At 39.7% G+C, this 15,393-nt stretch overlaps 1 protein-coding gene and 1 pseudogene across 2 annotated transcripts in view; both read left to right on the forward strand.

The window, feature by feature from the left end:
* The window catches only part of STK31 (serine/threonine kinase 31), a 492,334-nt gene that overhangs the window by 34,161 nt on the left and 442,780 nt on the right, over positions 1–15,393 (forward strand). The window lies entirely within an intron of this gene.
* Positions 9,770–9,876, forward strand: LOC120365545 (small nucleolar RNA U3; annotated as a pseudogene).

The raw sequence follows: 15,393 nt of genomic DNA on the forward strand, positions 1-15,393 counted from the left end.
AACAGATGATATTCATAATGGATAAATTACCATTATTAAATTTTTTATTAATCTGTGACCTAATGATTTTAGCAGCCATTGATGGTTGTTGTCTACAACCATGTTTTCATCAGGTGCTGTATTTCTTACCTGGAAAATTTCAACTATTTGGTCATGCTCAAGCCTAGTTTGTTTGGTAAAGGCAAGAAAAATAATTGATTCATTCCCTTTTTATGGACCTGTTTTCAGAAAAATAAGTTTACTCTCTAGCATTGTCCAGTGTTGACCAGCAAGGGTGATATTTTTCTTTAAGTATTATTATGAACTAATGGATTTTAAACATATTTGAGTGTTTTAATTGACTGCAGCCATTATTCTTTTTGATGCCCAGCCTTATAGCCTTTGGAAGTCTCTTTAAGTTGTTGCTGTGTCTTTTTGATGTGATTCCAGTAGTCTGATAGCTTCCTTCCTTGTCTTCTGGTGTAACAAGATGTTCCATCTCATCTGCATTTCTTACTCCAATACTGGAAAAGGTATTTCTCTAAGTTACGGTTCTTTTTAGTGGCAAGAGGTATTTAGATATTAGACTTTGGGTGCTAGGGATGTATATAGCTGTTGATTTAGTCTTTGCTTCTGGGTTATAGCATGTCTAGTGGATAGGGTTAGGGAATATTAATTTTATTTTTTATTAGTGCTATATTGAGATATCATTTACATACAGGAACAAATGCACAAACACTGTGTAGAGCTTGATACATTTTGAAAGATGTATACACTCGTAACCTGAATCACCTCATCAGGTTTGGCTGATCAGACTAGCATGAATCAGATATGTCATCTAGTATCAAGCTCTCCCAGTAATTTCAAAGACACAGGTAAGAAAGAGGCTTCTTTGTTCCTGAACAGGTGCGGCAGTCTCTGACCTGGGACTAAAATGTCTGCTGTGGCTGCTGCTGCCAGGCCATCAAATTTAAATTCTCATAATGATGCTGTCTGTGGGCTTGTGACTAGAGAGGGTGGGGCCTCTCTTAGGTGAGCAGCATGGGTATGAAGCGGTGGGGAGTGTGTTCTATTCAAGTCTAAGTCTCATAGCAGCACATAGCAGGGCTTTGGGTATTGTCCCAGGTGTGCACAGGGGAGCCTGGCTTTTCTGCCTCTCCTTGGCTGGGCAGCAGCTGTACTCATGTCAGCTTAAACTCAGGCTGAAGTTGGGCTACAGCTCAGAATTAAACTCTAAAAATGACACTTTTGGCCTGTGCCCTGGGCACCACCCAGGTGAGCAGCATCGGCAAAAAGCTGTGGGGAGTTTAGTCTGATTACATCTCAGTTTCACAGCAGCCCATTGCAGGGTGGTGGGTATTCTGTAGATAAGCATCGGGTAGTCTGGTTTCCCTGTTGGTTTTTTACTGGGCTGTGACTGTGGCCATGTCATCTAGAACTCAGGCCAAGGGCAGGACTCAGTCTAGCATTGAACTCAGAAAATGGTGCCTTGGGCATGGGGATAGAGAGGGTGGGTCACCACTCAGCCAAGCAGCGTGAGCAAGAAGGTATAGAGAGTGTGATCTACTTATATCTCAGTCTCAACAGCAGCTTGTAGCAGGGTGGCAAGTGTTCTGGGGGTGCATGGCCATGCTTGTTCTCCCTCTTTTTTTCTTTTTTTTCCAGCAGTATAGTGGCTGTAGCCATGTCTGTAAGTCCCTGGTATCTAAACTGTTAAAGTGGCTCCCTGCTGAGGCTGCTCCAGACTTGGATGCCTGTGGGATTCTGTGTAGACTCCTTTTCTGGAACAATGTCTCCGTGTGATCTTTAGGCAACTCCATATATGAGGTACCAGGCCCTAGTCAATTGAGAGTTTCTCCTATAGCCAATGTTGTAAAAGCTTGTTTCAGAGCTCTGGGGAGTTTTCTCTGTTTCCTTGCATACAGTAGCCTTTCTGGGCTCTCGGCTGGTTTCCATTTGGGCATGCTTCCCTGAACCCTCTCCATTCTTTCTTCTGAGGCTTTCTATCTCTTCTCTGGTGATTCCTAGACAATCTGTTCAGAATGTGTCTATTTACTATTCTGGTTTTTCCCTGTGGAGAAGACACAGTACTACCTTGTCTGGTTGGCCCTCTTGAATATTTTCTCCCTCGCTCATTGTTTATTATTGTGGTTTGATGGGTTTCTGTGGTGAGAATGTTTGATTCCTTTCTTGATTTTACTTGTGTGTTTGTTCTACCCCTGTGGGTTTTATACTTTCATGTGTTTTTATGATCACAGATTGTCATCCTTTTTACTTCCAGGTATTGGCCTCCCTTAAGCATCTCTTGTAGGGGTGGTCTAGTGCTGATGAATTCCTTCAGCTTTTGCTTGGCTGGGAAAGACTACTACTTCATTTATGAAAGACCACTTTGCTGGATATAGTATTCTTGACTAGCAGTTTCCTCTTAGTACTTTGAATGTATGATTTCATTCTCTACTGTGAGGATTTTACTGAGAAATTTAGTGTTAGTCTGATAGGGTTTCCTTATAATTGATGACATGCCTTTTTCCTTCTGTTTTTAGAAATAACTCTTCCTCTTAATATTTGACAGTTTGACTATAATATGTTGTGGAGAAGACCTTTACAGATTTTATCTGTTTGATCATCTGTGAACTTCTTTTATTTGAATGTCTAAATTCTCTTGCTAGACTTGGGAAGTTTTCAGCTGTTACTTTGTTAAATACAAAGTGGTTTTGATCCTTTTTTCCCTCTTTTTCTGTGACATTGAAAATTCAAATATTTATTTACATTATAGTGTCTCATATGTCTTGTAGGCTTTTTTCATTTTTTGTTCTTTTTTCTCTATTTTTGATTGGGTTAGTTCAAAAATCCTTGTCTTCAAGTTCTGAAATACTTTCTTCTGTTAGATCTAGTATATTTTTGTTGTTGTGTTGTTTTGTTTTGAGGCAGGGTTTTGTTTTTTCATCCAGTCTGGAGTGCAGTGGCATGATCACAGCTCACTGCAGCCTCCAATGTCTGGGCTCAGTCGATCTTCCTGCCTCAGCTTCCTGCGTAGTTGGGACTCCAGGTGTATGCCACCATGCTGAGCTAATATTTTAAATTTTTATTAGAGATGAGGTCTTGTTATGCTGACCAGGCTCTTGTCAAACCCCTGAGATCAAATGATCCTCCTGCCTCAGCCTCCCAAAGGGTTGGGATTACAGGGGTGAGCCACCATGCCAGGCCTAGATCTCTAGTATATTATTGAAGCGTTAGAATGTATTTTGTATTTCATTCGGTGAATTCATTAGTGCTAGGATTTCTGTTTGGTTCTTTTTATATCTATTTGTTAAACTTGTCATTTATAATCTGAATTGTTTTTCTGATTTCTTTATATTAGTTTTCAGGATTATCTTTTATCTCATTGAGCTTCTTTAAAAATCAGCATTTTGAATTTTTAATCTGAAATTTCAAAGATTTCTTTTTGGTTATGATCTGTCAGTGGAGAATTACTAACTTCCTTTGGAGTTATCATATTTTCTTGTGTTTTTGTTTCTTTTATATGTTTGTGCATTGGGTATAACAGTTGCTTCTTCCAGTGTTTTAGAAATAATTTTGTAGGGGAGTACCTTTTCCTGAAGATGTACCTATGATGTTGGTTGGGTAGGGCCCTTTGGCTTCAATTCTGTGTTCATGCAGTAGTATAGTTTTTTTATGATTCCTTTGGATGTAAACAGTCGGTGGTGTTTGTGATTTCCTCAATGGCTAAGGGTATGGTTGTTAGTGGGGGCTGTGGAGAAGTTTTTCTGGGTACAGGAATGCCACATTTGCCAGTCCTCAGGCCACAATGGTAGCAGTGCCAGGGAAAGTATGCTTGTTCTTGGTTTCCAGGGCAGCACATGCTGACACTACTGTGAGCCCAGGTTGGCCAATGCTTGGGTTTCCAGGAGTCTTGCTTGGGTGCCAATAGTGGGAGTGGTGGGTCAGATGGGTGAGTGGGTTCTTGGGCTCCTAGGCAATGGGCACAATGTAGGTAATAGTAGCAGTGGCTGGCCAAGCCTATGGTTTCCAAGTGGTCTACACTGGTATTGGTGCTGGCTGTGATGTGCTGGGTGGGTCATTCAGGCCCACAGGTAGCACGTGCAAATGGATGCCAAATGAATGTGTTGGTAGTGGCAGCTTGGGCAGGCCTGATCTTGGGCCCTTGGGAGGAGTGCAAGTACTGTGGTGGACTGGGCTGGGTGATACTCAGGGCCTTGGGTGGTGTGCTCAGGCACTGGTGAGGGAGTATGAAGCTGAGTTGAGTGGACTTGTCCTTACGTCCAGATGGTATGTGCAGACTCTGATGGTGGTAGGCAGGTGCAGGATGATGCCCAGGTTTCCAATGGAATGCTTGAATAGGGGTGGCAGTGCTTGCTTTGCAGCCCTGTTACTAGGGAGGGTGAGGTTGCTTTCAGTGGTAGCAGATGTATGGAGGTGGCTGGTGAATGTGTAATTTGTTTTTATATTTGTCCCAGTGGTGGCAGTTTGCAAGGACAGCAGCTACAGGTGGGAAAGTTTGTCCTTTGGATGTGTGAAAATGTGTGGCAGCTTTGCTGTTTAGGGCAGCAGGGTCACTGTAAATAGCTCACAGTTTGATGCTGGTGGTAGCAGCAGCTAGCGTTGTCTGAGGTTATAGGTTGGGTAGCCCTCCCTTGGGTCATGTGAAGATGCATGGCTGCCACTCTGCTGGTGGGGTTGGGGTTCCTGCCAGTGGCATGCAGTTTGGCCTCAACTGTGGCAGCAGCTAAAAGCAACAGTGGTTGTGGGACAGGAGAGCCTTTTCTCTGGGTCTGTGAAAATGCATGGTTGTCCTATTTCCTTGGGGGTAGAATGGCTGCTAGTGGCTTATGTTTTAGTTCTGTGGCAGCAGCAGCCAGTCATGGTGGTAGCTGCAAATGGGATAGCATTTCCTCATGGTCATCAAGATGCATGGCTCTTCCTCTGCTTTGGGGAACTACCTCTTCCTGATACTTCCTGCAGTGGTGGCTGTGGGCCGGAGATGTCAGTTTTGTGGAGTTTCAAGGTTGTGGAGTTGTAGGGGATGTTGGGCCCTAAACCAGGATGTGCACGCAAAATGGCATCATTTTGTAGTTGTTTAGAATTGGGGAGTGGGTGTATGGGTCACAGCTTGAGCTCCCTCTGGGGAGCAATGTAATAGTGTAGTCTCTGGGCAGCTCTCTGTGTCTCAGACCACATGAAGATCAAGGGTCCCTTTTGTGGCTAGGATTGCAGGAGTTTGCAGTGAGAATGTGGGCCACTGGGGGTCTCTCATTTACCCTTTCTATGCATTGAAGAGCCTGTTCAGGCTCCCGGCCAAGAAGGCTGCTTCTCTTCTTTCTCCTTCGTTGCTTTATGTGTTTCCTGTCACTTTTTGTTGAAGTTGTGTGTTCTCTCTTAGGTGATGTATTCGAAGCGTAATTATCTACTTGCTATTTTGGCTCTTTTTTCAAGGGGAGGAATATACCAGTGGCCTCTAGTGAGACATCTTGAAGCCCCGCTCTGAAATAATTTATTCTAATAAACACTTGTTTTTGTGCGTTGTATTTATTATATACTGTATCTTTATAATAAAGTAAACTAGAGAAAGGAAGATACTATTAAAATCATAAGGAAGAAGAAATATATTTACTAAGTCTTAGTTCTCATTGTTTTCATGTTGAGTAGGCTGAGGAGGAAGAGCATGGGTTGATCTTGTCTCACAGGTGACAGATGGAAGAGGTAGAGGGATAAATAAGTTAATTTTAACTTAATATTATTTAATTTTAAAATAAGTTAAAATTATTTAACTTATTAACTTATTTAAAAATAAATAAGTTAAAAGTATTTTAAAAGAAATTAAAAATTTTACTTTTTTTTTTAATAAGTTATACCAGGTGTACTAGGCAGCTACACCTTATGTAACTTACTGAGAAAAATCTGTAAGTGGACCTTTGCAGTTCAAGCCTGTGTTTTTCAAGCATTGAGTCTATTTTTATACATTGTTGGATTGAATTTTCTAATTTTTTGGAAGGTTTTTGCAAAAATATCCATGACATATATTGGTTTGTGGCTTTCTCTCTCTCTTTTTTTTTTTTTTTTGAGACGGAGTTTCGCTCTTGTTACCCAGGCTGGAGTGCAATGGCGCGATCTCGGCTCACCGCAACCTCCGCCTCCCGGGTTCAGGCAATTCTCCTGCCTCAGCCTCCTGAGTAGCTGGGATTATAGGCACGCGCCACCATGCCCAGCTAATTTTTTGTATTTTTAGTAGAGATGGGGTTTCACCATGTCGACCAGGTTGGTCTCGATCTCTCGACCTTGTGATCCACCCGCCTCGGCCTCCCAAAGTGCTGGGATTACAGGCTTGAGCCACCGCGCCCGGCTGACTTTCTCTTTTTGTAATGTTGTTTTCTGGTTTCGGTATTAGGGTGATTCTGGCCTGATGAAATGAGTTTGGAAATATTTCCTCTCCTTCTATTCTATGACAGAGAATTGGTATAGTTTTTTCCTTAAATGTTTGGTACAATTTATCAGTGGACTTACACAGGCCTGACACTTTCTGTTTTGGATGGTTATTAATGGTTGATTGAATTTTAAAATTAGAAATAAGCCTGTTCAGATTGTTTATTTTTGTCCGAGTTTTGGCAGATTATATCTTTCAAAGAATCAGTTCATTTAAGTCATCGAATTTGTGGGCCTCAAATTGTTTATAGTATTTTAAATTTTTAATTTCCCATAGATCTGTACTGATGACTTCTCTTTCATTTCTGATAATGGCAATTTATGTTCTCTGTCTTATTTTTCTTAATTAGCCTGGTTATAGTGTTATCAGTTTTATTCATCTTTTCAAAATATCAAGTTTTGGTTTGTTGATTTTCTCTGTTGATTTCCTGTTTTCAAATTGATTGATTTTTACTTTTCTATTTTTGCATATTTAAGATTTAATTTCCTGTTCTTTTTTGTTTCCTAAGGAGCAAACTTAGATTATTATTATTAGTTTTTTTTCATTTGCAATATTTGCATTTCAATGCTATAAATTTTTGTCTATGCACTGCTTGTGCTGGTAAGTTGTATTTTTATCTTTATTTTTAAATTTTTCATGCTTCTTTGACTCGTGTTATTAGTAATGTGTTGTTTAAGCCTTACATGTTTTGAGATTTTTTTTCAATTATCTTTCTGTTACTGATTTCTGGCTTATTCTACTGTGTTCTGAAAGCAGACAATGTATGGTTTCTGTTCTTTTAACTCTATTAAGGTGTGCTTTGGTGAATCTTTCATGTGATCTTGACAGGAATGTATATTCTGCTGCTGTTGGATGAAGTATAGTTCACTGTTGAACAAACATGAGTTTGAATTACATGGGTCTACTTATATGTGGATGACTTATATAAAAGTTACATAAGTTATGTTTGCCTCTCCTGCCTTCCTTTCTACCTCCTCCACCTCCTCCATCTGTGAGATAGAAAGACCAACCTCTCCTCTTCCCTGTGCTCAGCCTGCTCAATGTGAAGATGATGTAGGATGAAGACCTTGATGATCCACTTTCATTTAATAAATAGTAAATATCTCTTCTCTTCTTTATGCATTTCTTAGTAACATTTTTTTCTTGCTTACTTTACTGTGAAAATACAGTATATAATGCATATAACATATGAAATACTTACTGATTGATGGCTTGTGTTATCAGTCAAGCTTTTGATCAACAGTAGGCTATTAGTAATTAGGTTTCTGTGGAATCAAAAGTTATACATAGATTTTCAAGAGTGTGGAGGTTTGGCACCCCTAACACTTGCTTTGTTCAAGAGTCAGCTGCAGTCTGTAGATGTTAATTATTAACTGTAGACTATTGATGTTAATTATATCCAATTTATTGATGTTGTTGAGTTCCAATGTATCTTTACTGATTTTTCTATGCTGGATCTGTCCACTTCTGATAGAAGGATATTGAAGTCTCTAACTATAATATTAGATTTATTTACTTCTCCTTGCAGCTCTGTTCGTTTTTGAGTCATATATTTTGATGCTCTATCATTAGACACATGCAGAGAATGACCCCTTTATCATTGTTTAATGTTCCTTTTTATCCCTGAAAACTTTTCTTGCTTTGAAGTCTACTCTGTGTGAAATTAGTATAGCTACTAGTGTTTAGTACCTGTGTTAATTTGTTTCCCTTTGATTAGTGTTAGCATGGTATATTTTTCTTCATCTGTTTAATTTTTATTTTATATATTTTTTGAGATAGGGTCTTGTTCTGTCATCCAGGTTAGATAGAGTGCAGCAGTACAACCATGGCTCATTGAAACCTTGAACTCCTGAGCTCAAGTTGTCCTCCTGCCCCAGCCTCCTGAGTAGCTCGTACTATGGGCATGCACACCATGCCCGACAATTTTTTTTTTTAAGAAATGGATTTTGACATGTTTTTCAGACTGGAACTCCTGGTCTTTAGCAGTTTTCTAGCCTCAGACTTCCAAAGTGTTGGGATGATGGGGGTGAGGCATTATGCCCCATTTACTTTTAATCCATAGGTATCTTTATATTTAAAGTAGGTTCTGGTAGACAGTGTATATTTGAATCTTGCTTTTTCATCCATTCTGACAATCTGTCTTTTAATTGGTGCATTTAGACCAGTGATCCCCAACCTTTGTGGCACCAGGGACCAGTTTCATGGAAGACAATTTTTCTGGGAGGCAGGTTGGAGGTTTTGGGATGAAACTGTTCTACCTCAGATCATCAAGCATTAATTACATTCTTATAATTAGCACACAACCTAGATCCCTCATGTGTGCAGTTCACAATAGGGTTTGTGCTCCTATGAGACTGTAATGCTGCCGCTGATATGACAGGTAGCCAAGCTCAGGCAGTAATGTTCACTCACCCGCTACTCACCTCCTGCTGTGTGGCCCAGTTCCTACTAGGCCATGGACCCTACCAGTTTGCGGCCTGGGGATTGGGGACCCATGATGTAGACTGTTGACCTTTAGAGTGATTATTGATGTGATTGCATTGGATTAAGATCTGTTTGATGCCATTGCCTCTTCTTTTGTCTTCCACCTTTTTATTTTGTGTGTGTGTGTGTGTGTGTGTGTGTGTGCGCTTTAATTGAGCATTTTATATGAGTCTGTTTGCTTTCTTAGCACATCAGTTATACTTTTTTAAGAAACCTTTTTTAGTGGTTTCTCTAGGGTTTGCAGTATACATCTACAGCTAATTCAGGCCTGCTTTCAAGTAACACTATATCACTTAATGGGTAGTATAAGCACCTTATTGTAAGAAAATAATCCTAATTTCTCCCTCTTACACCTTGTGTTGATGTTTTTCATTTCACTTATATGTAATTATATGTAAGGATATATGCACATGTAAACATATAATCAATACCTTATTGCTATTATTTTCAAAGAAACTGTTTTCTGTTACATAAATTGAGAATAAGAAAAATAAAACTTTTTATTTTACCTTCACTTATTCCTGCTTTGATGCTCTTCCTTTTTAATGTGGAAACAAGTTTCTGACCTATATTATTTTTCTTTTCTTTAAAGAATATATTAACATTTTTTGCAGGAAAGGTCTACTAGTTGCATAGTCCCTCAGTTTTTTTTTTCTCTAAGGAAGCCTTTTATTTCATCTTCACTTTTCAAGGATAATTTAGGACATAGATTTCTAGGTTGGTGCCTTTTTTGGGTTCAATATTTAATTGAACAAATATTTCACTCTATTTTCTACTTCCTTGCATGCTTTCCAAGGAGATTTTTTGTTAGTTTTTATTGATATAAAGGAAAATCTGAGATTGACTATACAGAAAAAAGGTTTAAAGACTGTACTTTCAGGGATTATTTCTATAGTTCTTTACTAGAGAAGTTTCTCTGAATGTGTAGAGTACCGAAAACAGATTTACAAGAAAAAAACCCACTCAAAAGTGGGCGAAGGATATGAACAGACACTTTTGAAAAGAAGACATACATGAAGCCAACAAACATATGAAAAACTGCTCATCATCACTGGTCATTAGAGAAATGCAAATCAGAACCACATTGAGATACCATGTCATGCCAGTTAGAATGGTGATCATTAAATCTGGAGACAACAGTTGCTGGAGAGGATGTGGAGAAATAGGAACACATTTACACTGTTGGTGGGAGTGTAAATTAGTTAAACCATTGTGGAAGACAGTGTGGTGATTCCTCAAGGACCTAGAAACAGAAATTCCATTTGACCCAGCAATCCCATTACTGGGTATATACCCAAAGAACTATAAATCGTTCTACTATAAAGACACATGCACAAGTATGTTCATTGCAGCACTGTTTACAATAGCAAAGACCTGGAACCACCCGATTGCCCATCAATGATAGACAGAACAAGGAAATTCTGGCACATACACACCATGGAATACTATGCAGCCATAAAAAATGATGAGTTTGTGTCCTTTGTAGGGACATGGATGAATCTGGAAACCATCATTTGCAGCACACTAACATGAGCAGAAAACTAAACACCGTATGTTCTAACTCAGGCTGGTGTTGAACAGTGAGAACACATGAACATAGGGAGGGGAGCATCACACACTGGGGTCTGTTGGAGGAGGATAAGGGAGGGACAGTGAGGGGTAGGGAGGGATAACATGGGGAGAGATGCCAGATAGGTGATGGGCAGGAGATAGAGGTAGCAAACTACATTGCCACGTATGTACCTATGCAACAAGCCTGCATGATCTGCACCTGAAGTACAATTAAAAAAAAAAGGTTTATATTGGCTAACAGTTCTGCAGGCTGTATAGAAAGCCTGGTGCCAACATCTGCTTCTGGCGAGTGCCTTAGGAAGTTTACAGTCATGGCAGAAGGCAAAGGGGAAGCAGCATATCACATGGGGAATGAGGGAACAAGGAGAGGGGAGCAAGGAAGAGAAGGGGTATGTCCCAATCAAATCTCATGTGAACTGAGTGAGGACTCACCACCGAGAGGATAGTGCTAAGCTGTTCATGAAGGCTTATGAACAGCTTCCCCCATGAACCTTGTCACTAGGCCCACTTCTAACACTGGAAATTACATTTAAACGTGAGATTTGGGTAGACAAACATCCAAAGTATATCAGATGTCAACTGTAATTCTTATCTTTACTCCTCTATGGGTATCGTGTTTTTTCTCCTCTGGCTTGAGTTTTTTTCTTTATCTTCGATTTTCTCTGAAAATGATATGTATTTTAATTTGTTTTCTTGCATTCATTCAGCTTGGTGGTCTTTGAGCTTCCTGGATCTATGATTTGGTTTAGGAAAATTCTCAGTATTGTTTAGGTATTTCTTTTCTTTTTGGCATTCTTATTACACATATGTCATATGTTTTTTAGTTGTCCCACAATTGGTAGGTCTTCTGTTGTTTCATTTTAGTCTGTTCTCATTGCTTCTCAGTTTTGAGGTTCCTATTAATGTATACTGAAGCTCAGAGATTCTTTTCTCAGCCATGTCCAGTCTGCTAGGATGCCCATTTAAGGCATTTTTGATTTCTTCTACGGTGTTGTGATATCTAACATTTCTTTTTGGTTCATCCTTAGGATTTCTGTCTCTTTGCTTACATTGCCCATTTGTTGTTACTGCATGCTATCTACTTTCTTCATTACAATGTGCAGCATATTAATCATAATTGTTTTAAATTCATTCTCTGATAATTTCAGCATCCCTTCCCCATTTCCACATCTGGTTCTGAATGTTTTCTTTCTTCAAACTGTAGTTTTTGCCCCTGAGTATGCTTGGTAATGTTTACTTTTTTTTTTTTTTTTCTTCGAGATGGAGTCTCACTCTGTCACCCAGGCTGGAATGCAGTGGCATGATCTTGGCTCACTAAAACCTCTGCCTCCTAGGTTCAAGCGATTCTTTTACCTCAGCCTCCTGAGTAGCTGGGAATACAGGTGTGTACCACCATGCCCGGCTAATTTAAAAAAAATTTTTTTATTTTTAGTAGAGTCAGGGTTTCACTGTGTTAGCCAGGCTGGTCTCTTATCTTCTGACCTTGTGATCCACCTGCCTTGGCCTCTCAAAGTGCTGGGATTACAGACATGAGATACTGCGCCTGGCCTATTTTTTTTTTTTTTTTTGAGACAAGGTGTTGCCCTCTTGTCTAGTCTGGAATGCAGTGGTGTGATCTTGGCTCACTGCAACCTCTACCTCCTGGGCTCAAGTGATCCTCCCACCTCAGTCTCCTGAGTAGCTGGGACTACAGTTATGCATCACCAGACCTGGCAATTTTTTGTATTTTTTTGGGTAGAAATGATTTTGTCACGTCACCCAGGCTAGTCTCGAACTCCTTGGCTCAAGCAATTCACCCACCTCAGCCTCCCAAAGTGCTGGAATTATAGGCATGAGCCACTGTGCCTGGCTATAAATTTTTTCTTGATAACTGTATATGATATATCAGGTAAAAGCAATTGCTTTAAATATGTCTTTAACAATGTAGTTGTAAGATGTAGCGGGGAGTGATGTGTTGGATAGTCCTATGATTAGGTCTCAGTCTTTTTGTGAATCTATGTCTCTGGCCTGTGAATTCACAAGCATTTGTCATTCCTCACCACCCCCCTCCCTGCCCCTTTAGGTGGGATAGGATGGCTAGAATAGGATGCAGTTGGGTATTTACCTCCTCCCATGTGGAAGGATAGAGCTGGCTGGAATTGGATATTTCCTTTCTCCCATGTCAGTTAGGCTTTGATGAAACTTGAGCAGGTTAGGCTCTGGTTAACTGGTTTCTTTTCAGGGTAGATACTGTAAAGAATTACAGAGTGCTCTGGGTTATTTCAAAATGGTTTGTTTTTTTCTCCTACTGCTGGAAGCATGAGAGCATTTTACTGTAATAATATCTATGATACTGTATTTACTGTGACAACCTGATCTAGCTCATGGAGGTGAAACTAACAAAAGCATGGGAGATCCCCGTGACTGGATGCCCCTGGAACTTTTGGCTTTCAGTCTTGCCCACACCTAGTTTTTAGCAGTTTGTCGGCAGTTCAAGTTTTGCTACATGTGCATTGCTTCCTGTAGAGATGTTTGTTCCAGTGTGTTGTGATTCTCTGTATCTCTATCTGTCTGTTTAACTTGAGGTGTAGCAGTTTTCCCAGTGACCCTACCTGTTTTACCTTTTGTTGCAGATCTGAGAAAGGTTGTTGATTTTCACTTTGTTCAGCTTTTTAATATGTGTTAGGATGACATAGTGATTTCTGGGCTTCTTACATGTGAAACAAAAACCTGAAGTTCCCCATATGATTATTTTAAATCTTTTCCTTTTCTTTTTTTTTTTGAGATGGAGTTTCGCTCTGTCACCAGGCTGGAGTGCAGTGCAGTGGCACAGTCTCGGCTTACTGCAGCCTCTGCCTCCTGGTTTCAAGTGATTCTCCTGCCCCAGCCTCCCGAGTAGCTGTGACTACAGGCACGTGCCACCACACCCAGCTACTTTTTTGTATTTTTAGTAGAGATGGGGTTTCACCATCTTGGCCAGGATGGCCTTGATCTCTTGACCTCATGATCCACTTGCCTTGGCCTCCCACAGTGCTAGGATAGGATTACAGGCGTGAGCCACCATGCCTGGCCTGTTCATTTATGATACTTTTAGAGAGAAAGATTTCTTTCTAAGCTTTGCTTTATTTACAAACCACAATATGTTTTATTTTTTAGTGAAGCATATTTAAAACATTTTCTTGTGACTCCTGTTTTGAACCATGAGCTATTTGTTTAATTGCCACATACTTGAAGATTTCCCTGATATATGTTTTATTTTTTTATTGATACATAGTATTTGTATATATTTATTGATATATGTGTGATGTTTTGTTATATGCATAGATTGTGTAATGGTGACGTGTAGGTATTTAGGATATCCATCACGTCAAGGACTTACCATTTCTGTATGTTGGGAACGTTTCAAGACCTCTCTTGCTCTTTTGAAATATACATGCTTAACTCTAGTCATCTGCTATCAAACACTAGAACTTATCCCTTCTATTTAACTGTATATTTGTACCCATTAAGCAACCTCTCTTTATTCTTCTATTTCTAAGACACGCTTGCTGGCCTCTGCTATCGGTCATTCCATTCTCCACCTCCATGAGATCAACTTTAGCTCCCACATATTAACAAGAATGTAAAATATTTGTCTTTCTGTGCCTGGCTTATTTCACTTAACAGAATGACATGCAGTCCATCCATATTGCTGCAAATGACAGGATTCATTATTTTTTATGGCTGAATTGTATTCCGTTGTATATGTATGTATATGTTGCATTTTCTTGATCCATTGATGGATACTTAGCTTGATTTCATCTCTTTGATACTGTGATAGTGCTGCAGTAAATGTAGGAGTGCATGTTAATTCTTTTCTTTTGGATAGTGTTTTTCGCAATATATTTTTGTTACTGATTCCTAATTTAATTTGATTTTATTGGTATCAGCATATTCTGAATGGTTTCAGTCCTTTTAAATTTATTGACATTTGTTTCATATTCAGCATATGTTCAGTCTTTGGAAATGTTTCATGCATTTTTAAAAGTCGTGTGTATTCTATAGTTGTGGGGTGGAGTGTTTTATCAATGTTAGGCTGAATTGCTTGATAGTGGTATTCAAGTCTTTTAGACCCTGACAGATTCTCTCTCTACTTGTTCAGTCAATTACTGAGAGAGAAGTGTTGAAATCTAAATATTATTTTAGTTTTATCTGTTTTATTCCCTTTTGTTCTATCAGATTTTGTGAGTTTTTAAAGGCCCTGTTGTTAGGTAAATATGCATTAGAATTATTGGATCTTTATGATGAATTGACATTTGTCTTTATGAAATATTTCTCTCTGTTGTTTAGAATACTCCCTGTGCCAAAGGGAGTTGTTGCTTGACATGAATAGAGGCATATTTGCATGTAGCCCTTTTGTTTGAAGTTCCTAGAGTAGTCAAATCCGTAGAGACCCGAAGTTGAATGGTGGTTTCCAGGAGCTGTGGGGAGGGGAGATAGGAAGTAGTGTTTGATATATACAGAGTTTTAATTAAGAGAGATGAAAAAGTTCTGGAGATGGATGGCGCTGATGATTACACAACAATATGAATGTACCTAATGCTATAAAACTGTACATTTAAAAATGGTTAGAATGACAGATTTTATGTATATTTTGCCACAATTTTAAAAAGACACAGTGGCCGGGCGCAGTGGCTCACGCCTATAATCCCAACACTTTGGGAGGCCGAGGCGGGTGGATCACGAGGTCAAGAGATTGAGACCATCCTGATCAACACGGTGAAACCCCGTCTCTACTAAAAATACAAAAAATTAGCTGGGCATGGTGGCGCGTGCCTGTAATCCCAGCGACCCGAGAGGCTGAGGCAGGAGAATTGCCTGAACCCAGGAGGTGGAGGTTGCGGTGAGCCAAGATTGTGCCATTGCACTCCAGCCTGGGTAACATGAGCGAAACTCCG

This window comes from Saimiri boliviensis, chromosome 10 (assembly GCF_048565385.1).
Source record: "Saimiri boliviensis isolate mSaiBol1 chromosome 10, mSaiBol1.pri, whole genome shotgun sequence".
In the NCBI taxonomy this organism is placed as follows: Eukaryota; Metazoa; Chordata; class Mammalia; order Primates; family Cebidae; genus Saimiri; species Saimiri boliviensis.